The sequence below is a fragment of the Cucurbita pepo genome, chromosome LG11, assembly GCF_002806865.2.
Source record: "Cucurbita pepo subsp. pepo cultivar mu-cu-16 chromosome LG11, ASM280686v2, whole genome shotgun sequence".
Taxonomy (NCBI): Eukaryota; Viridiplantae; Streptophyta; class Magnoliopsida; order Cucurbitales; family Cucurbitaceae; genus Cucurbita; species Cucurbita pepo.
The window spans coordinates 5,574,460-5,581,477 of NC_036648.1; positions in this window are offsets into that span (position 1 = coordinate 5,574,460).

A 7,018-nucleotide genomic window follows, 5' to 3' on the forward strand; every position below is an offset into this window, starting at 1 on the left:
ATTATAGAAAGACACGACAAAAGAAAGGAGGGGGAGAATGGGTGGTTCATGCGTGTCTGGGATTTGTGTGAATCCTCACCTTTATAATTAAACATATAAACAGCCCTTGGGAATGCTCATTCATCCCCTCTTTCCTTCACCAAATCCACAAAACCCTACTTGGGCCTTCTAAAAACTCTGTTTGGGATTCTAAACCTTTTGACTTTGACCCTAATTTTAAACCCTAAACCCCTTTCGATATGTATTCTCTCGTAGGTACGATGAGTCGGATGGAGATGACAAAAGAAATTCTTGTCCCGTCTTCAAACTAAAGACTAGTGAAAATAAGGAAGGCAAAATGATTATACCTAGGAGAGAACACATATCGATATGAATTCAAGAAACAAATAAAGAAATACTTAATATCTAAGATTATTATGGTAAATTTGAACGGTGTGTAGTTAGACATGAAAGAGAATCATGTTCGAGTAATAACTTAAAGAGACTATAATATACATATAAGGTTGGTGCTTTAATGACTCACTTTACAACTTTTTTTTATAAATGATTTGATCCAAATCGTTTATGTAGAGATGTGTGAGTGGAAGTATGTTAGGTAATAGTTGGTATAAGATTGGACCATAAAATGCTTAAATACTCTGTGGCCGCTCTTACAACAACCAAAGCAAGCGTCAGTACCAATTATGCATAGACCATCATGCCTCCCATAATCTACAATAATGCATCGAAGTCTAGGTTACAAATCGATCTAACATGTTCCGACCTAATCATGCTTACCTGGTGTAACCGACATATGCATCAATTTAGATAAAGAGGTTAGATCATGTCCACTCTTACACCTTACTTATATACCTAGTCGTGGCGAGACGTTATTTGAGTCGACAACTCTCTATCTAGGGAAAACAATCTATACGACCTAATCAACCCAGGGCTCCGATATCCATTTATAACAACTCGCGGGATGGAGCTAGAATTGTTCCAAGGTAGGATAAAAGGTGATGTGCAATGGTCAAGTTAAACAAGTTTTGTTTTTTGACCTATCCCCTCTTCCCCCTCATTTTAGATCGCTTTAAACTTTGTTTTTCATATGATTTCAAGCTTATCTTATTTTTAACTCCATTATATAATTTACTTTACATTTCTAATGTTTTTACTTGTTAATCTTGTTAATCTAATATGATTTTATATAATTAACTTGCACTCTTAATTTATGGAGAAACATTTAGATGAACCACAATCATTTAGATTCTTAAAGGTGTAATGCCCTCAAATTTCAATCTAAAATAGGGAACATTACTAGAGTTTCTTAGTTAAACCAAAAGTTTTTGACAAGAAAATCAATTAAAAACAAGCTAACCTTCTCCTCTTTGTCCAAAAAAAAATCGGAACAAATAAGACTTTTAAGATTTATATGCCTCAAATTAAAAACTACCTTAAACAAATCATTAGTTGCATCTTTATCGAGCAGAGCCTAAGTTGAAGCTAGGTCTATAATGAATCAAACAATTTAACATACTTGCCTAAAATAACATAGAAATTATTCAACGTGAATAAACTATTTAGAAGATCACTATTCTAGGGACTCCATAAAAGAAGTCGGTCATCGACTAGAGGTCCATTGTATTTAACTTAAAATTCTAGGAAAAGAACGAATATTTAAAAATACTTAGCTAGTGACCCCACTGCTAACAATGGAAAATGCAATCACATGCAATGTCTATCATGCCTTGTGAGATCTAAAATCATGTCTTAGCCTTAAGCTCTACTTTTATTATAGGTATAAATGGATGTGTTGTACTTCTTTAGACAAAGTCAAAGCACATGCATGTGGGTCCATTAGGAAAATATTGTTCTTGGCCCTATATTACAACCGGATTCTCATGAATCTAATCTTGTGTTGAAGCAAGAACCCTTAAATCTAAAAAATTAACATATCTTCGTACAAAATTCATATCAACAAAGAGATAAAATCTAGAATTGAGTCACCCAAACTTGATGATGCACAAATTTCATTCATAAAAAATCTCCCTTTTATCTACTAATTTTTTTTTGGCATTTATGTCTCTCCACAAAAGAAGCTTCCTACTCTTCAAATGCACACCAAAAAAAAAAAAAAGTTGGTGGCCTTAAAGTTACTCCTAGCCCTTCAAATGTCCATTAAAAAAACCATTTTGATCCGTACAAGAAATTATGAATTAAAATAATAAATAAAGTTTGAAAATAAATTATCAATCATTTGTTATTTATAGCAATCCTATTCTCCACCTCAATGGACTGTGAAAATATTGACTCACGGAGGTATAAATGGTCATTCCTCAATCAAATCAGCTTCTAACATATGAAAAGGAGGTTAAACCGAGCCTATCCAATTTTGTAGATAAAGAATGTGTGCTTGTTGAATCTTCTTGATCTTGAGTTGTGTAATAGATCCAGTTAGAACATTCAAACAATATGATCCTTTTCATCTTCCCCCACTTCAAAAGTATTGGTCCTCAAATCACGGAAATCACCACCTACTACTTCAAGAGGATTAACAATAATTCCTATCACTAACAATTTGGAGAATATATCTAACAAATCTATTTACGGTGGAGAAATAATTATAAGGATTCTATATAATCTATTTGTTGTTGTGAATAGAGCATGTATCTAATGAGTACTTACCAAAACACTAACCAATCTCCTAAACTTTCTCCAAAAGTTAAAAGACTACCAACAAATCTTGTAAATAAATCATTAAACTTTCTCCACCATCGGATACTTAGTGGGGTTGTACTTTGTCATCTTAATATGCTGTAACATCTTCTCAGCATACAATATAGGCCGATTGCTTTAACATGATGCAATCTTTCCTTTGGTTCACTTCTATACCGAGGTAGTAGTGAGTAACCTGAGATCAGTCATCTCAAATTTTTTCATCATTTGTTGCTTGAACTCTTAAATGCCTTCCTCACTTACACCAATGACGATCAAGTATGAGTGTTTCAACTCCTTTGTTTCTTGTATACAATGTTTGTTCTTGTGAGAATTTCATGAAATTTAGACTCTTTAAGCTCTTGTCCACACATATGATCCATGCCTTCGGTGCTTGCCGTAAAATGTAGAGGGTCTTTGACAACTTGTACGCTTTGTGCTCATCGGTTTTGAAGATGAAGCCTTCAAAATGGGCAACGTACACTTCTTCTTAGAGGTCACCATTTAGGAACATTGATTTGCGTCTAAGTGATGACCTCTCATCCGTGTTGAGTTGCGAGGGCAAGAATCAGGCTTACACTGTCGAGTCTAGCCATAGGTGCGAAAACCTCCTTAAAGTCAACTTCTTATGATTGAACGTATCCCTTTCCCACAAGTTTTTCATTATGCTTGATGATATTTTCTTCACAATTCTTTTTTATCTTAAACACCCACTTGAAACTGATGGGCTTGTGTTTGGATGGTAAGTTAGTGAGTGTCCACGTCATGTTCTTCTCAATGACTTCAAACTCTTTTTGCATGGCCTCCTGCCACGTTGTCTTAGTTGCTGCCTCATGGTATGTTGTCGACTCCTTGGTCGCGAGCAATACTAACTCGTCGGGATCTAGTTTTTCTTCAAGTGTATCTGCATAAATGTCAGCAAGAGAACAGAACTTCTTTGGTCAACCCTCTGCTGTGGATCCTCCTGTGCTTTCACCAGAGCTCTCTTGTTCTAGAAAATTCATCACGTCTTTCAGCGTTGCCAGTGATGACATGTGGGAATTTGTTGGTGTCATTGTCAGTGCACTTTCTAGGTTTGTCGCATCTCACTTGTCTTCCAGAACAATGAACTTTGTAACAATCTGTTTTTATCGCTAATGCTGCACTAATCTCATTTCTTCTCTTCTTCGGATATGACATCTCTACTTATATGAATTTTCTCATGTTGCATATCAACACAATCTATGTCCTTGGTCCCATCTTCTATGACAAAATACATCATCTTTTGGCTTTTGTCATCAAGATTTTTTATATATGTCTTTGTTGTCTTAACACGTGCTTTACAACCGAAGACTCATGGATGCTCTAAGTGAGGCATCTTACCGAACCATGCTTCGTAGGGGGTGCGAGTGTCCAACACTTATACTGGTAAGCAGTTTAGAAGATAAACTACATGTCGCATTACCTTGTTCCAGGAAATCGTTGGGACTTGCGTGCTCTGAGTAAGTTTCTTGCAATGTTCAATATGGTATGGTTTGTTGGCTTTGTTGTAAATTGTCATAAGGTCCTATTCTTTGGGACTTCAAGTTTCTTTATGCTTATATTATATTTTTAGGTTCAACCATGATTGCAAAGGCTATTCTTTAGGACTGATTGTTTGGGATTTTAAGTTTCTTTCCGTTGATCTTTTTAGGTTCAACCATGATTGTAAAGGCTATATAATGCCATGCTTAGAATTAATAGAGGTGAACTTGAGATAAAAAATATCTTGGTGTCTCCTTGTGTAATTCCGTTCATTGGTGTTGTGAGCATATTTATTCCGCTTTCGGTGCACAACAAGTGGTATCAGAGCCCGATTATGGTATTTGGGGTATTGTGAATNAATTGTCAACAAACAAGAGAAAATACTTGTTTCTAGCAATCAACGATANCTTTCGGTGCACAACAAGTGGTATCAGAGCCCGATTATGGTATTTGGGGTATTGTGAATGTTTTGGCCTCATTGACCACTAGACGTGCTCACAATCGTGCTTATTTTCTTGAAAATCAATTTTCAAGAATTGTGTTTTTTAGTTACATCTAGATTAATTATTGCAAATGGCAGAATCATCTGGAATTAAATCAAGGCGTTGATCGAGATTTTTGAGTTCTAGAGAAATTTGATGTAACCAATAATTTTGGTTTTTGGCGAGGCGAAGTTAGCGATTTGCTGGTCATGCAAGATCTTGATGCTTCTCAACAAGAGGAGATGCCTGAAGACATGACAGACGCCGAATGGATGAAATTAAATCGACAAGCTTGTGGAATTATTCGATCCTATCTTGGCAAGGATCAGAAATATCCATTTATGAAGGTTACCATGGCGAAAGAACTATGGGACAAGCTTGAGGCGAAATATATGAAGGGGAGTGTGGAAAATAAACTCTATTTGAAGAAGAAACTCTTCCGTTTTGACTACAAGAAAGGTATCTCAATGGCTGAGCCATTTGGATGATTTTGACAAAATCTTCACTAATTTGCTCAATCTAGATGTTACAATTAATGACAAAGACATGTTACAATTAATGACAAAGACAAGGCGTTGTTTCTCTTGAATTCTTTGCCGGAATCCTACGAGTTTTTAGTAACCACCCTACTACATGGACTCATTGATCTTGTTTTTGAAGATGTTTCAAATGCCTTAATGAATAATGAGGTGCGAAAGAAGGAAAAGGAGGCATATCAAGACTCTAGCACAAATGTTCTCACTGCTCGTGGAAGGACTTCTACTTGGAAAAAGAGCGAACGTGGAAAGTCCCGATCAAAGTCGAGAGGTAGATCTGATAATTGGAGAAAACTTGATAAACATGAGTGTGTATATTGTCAACAGAAAGGCCATTGGAAGAAAGATTGCCCGATCTTAAAAGAGAAGGGGTCTATGACGATACTGATACAGATAATGCCTTGACGATCTCTTTATCAGTCAGCCAAACCAGTGAATGAATTCTTGATTTTGGGTGCTCCTATCATATGTGTCCAAACAGAAAGATGTTTTTGGACTTCAAAGAGTTCAATGGTAGAGTTGTCTATATGGGCAATGATAGTACTTGCAAGATGATGGGAATCGACTCAGTACAAATCAAGATGTTTGATGGGGTTATATGAAAACTCAATGGTGTGAGATATGTCCCTGACTTGAAGAAAAATTTGATTTCCCTTGGCGTTTTGGATGCGAGTGGTTATCGCATCATTTTGGAAGGAGGGAATTTGAAAGTAGCTCGTGGAGCTTTGGTGGCAATTAAAGAAACTAGAAGAGGTAGCATATACTATCNTCGTCACACTGTTCTATGGTTTAGTCCGATATGAGCTAGCAGAGGGACCTAATGGACCTATAGATCATGGGCTCCAACGATCCAAGATTAACCGGTTAAACTCATTAACCTTGTTAACCAACATTCGTTAACTACTAGGACACTCCACTATAGCCTAGTAGTTGCACTCCCCTCACTATAGATATATTTCTGTCCATTTGATATAACCATGATTAGTAAGTCGATCTTTCACAGGTTGTTTGTAACTAGAGCTGAGTCAATTTACCGTTTTACCCCTAAAGTTACTTTTTGTTCCTTTATGTCCCACTAATCCTCTAATGAACAATTGGTTTGTGGTCCAACCAGTAAACCGAATCCCTCTCAGGGCAATGAGAGGGTGGGGCCCCTTGTTCAAGACCTAGAGTCAGTACTTAAGGGAACTACCTATCTTCTATCCCTAAAAGTGGATAGGAGTGAATTCCATCTTGCACCCCATGTCCCCAGCCACACCCAGTCTTACCTCTGAAATGGGAGGCCTATTGAGTCGGCGAACTCGAGCCACTCTCACCCATACAAATTTAGGGATAATTCTGAATAAACAGGAGTTCATGGTTAGATCAGGATTAAGATTGAGTTACCTAGGTCATTGAATGTAAAGAAAATTAGTCTCAACAGTAAACGATATTATAAAGTGAGAGTGATTTTCTTCATGATCCGATCTTATGCAAATACTCATTGCATAGGACGCCCCCACACACATGTCCCCTGCATGAACAATTTAGTGATAACATTGTTTATGTCATATATAAAAGTCAGCCTTATCCCTGTACTATAGATCATTTTGACTATATACTTGAACTTGATCCACTCTTATGTCTCTAGATATAGTTCAGATAATCATACTATAGTGAGTGTTCTTAGTTTATTGAATTAGATTAATTATCGTAAAATTCACTTTATTCAATAACCATCTTTACTAAATAAACATCAATAATAACTTTATTGAAAATATAATATGTTTTTGTTTACAAACTATGAGTTTTAGGATATAAAAC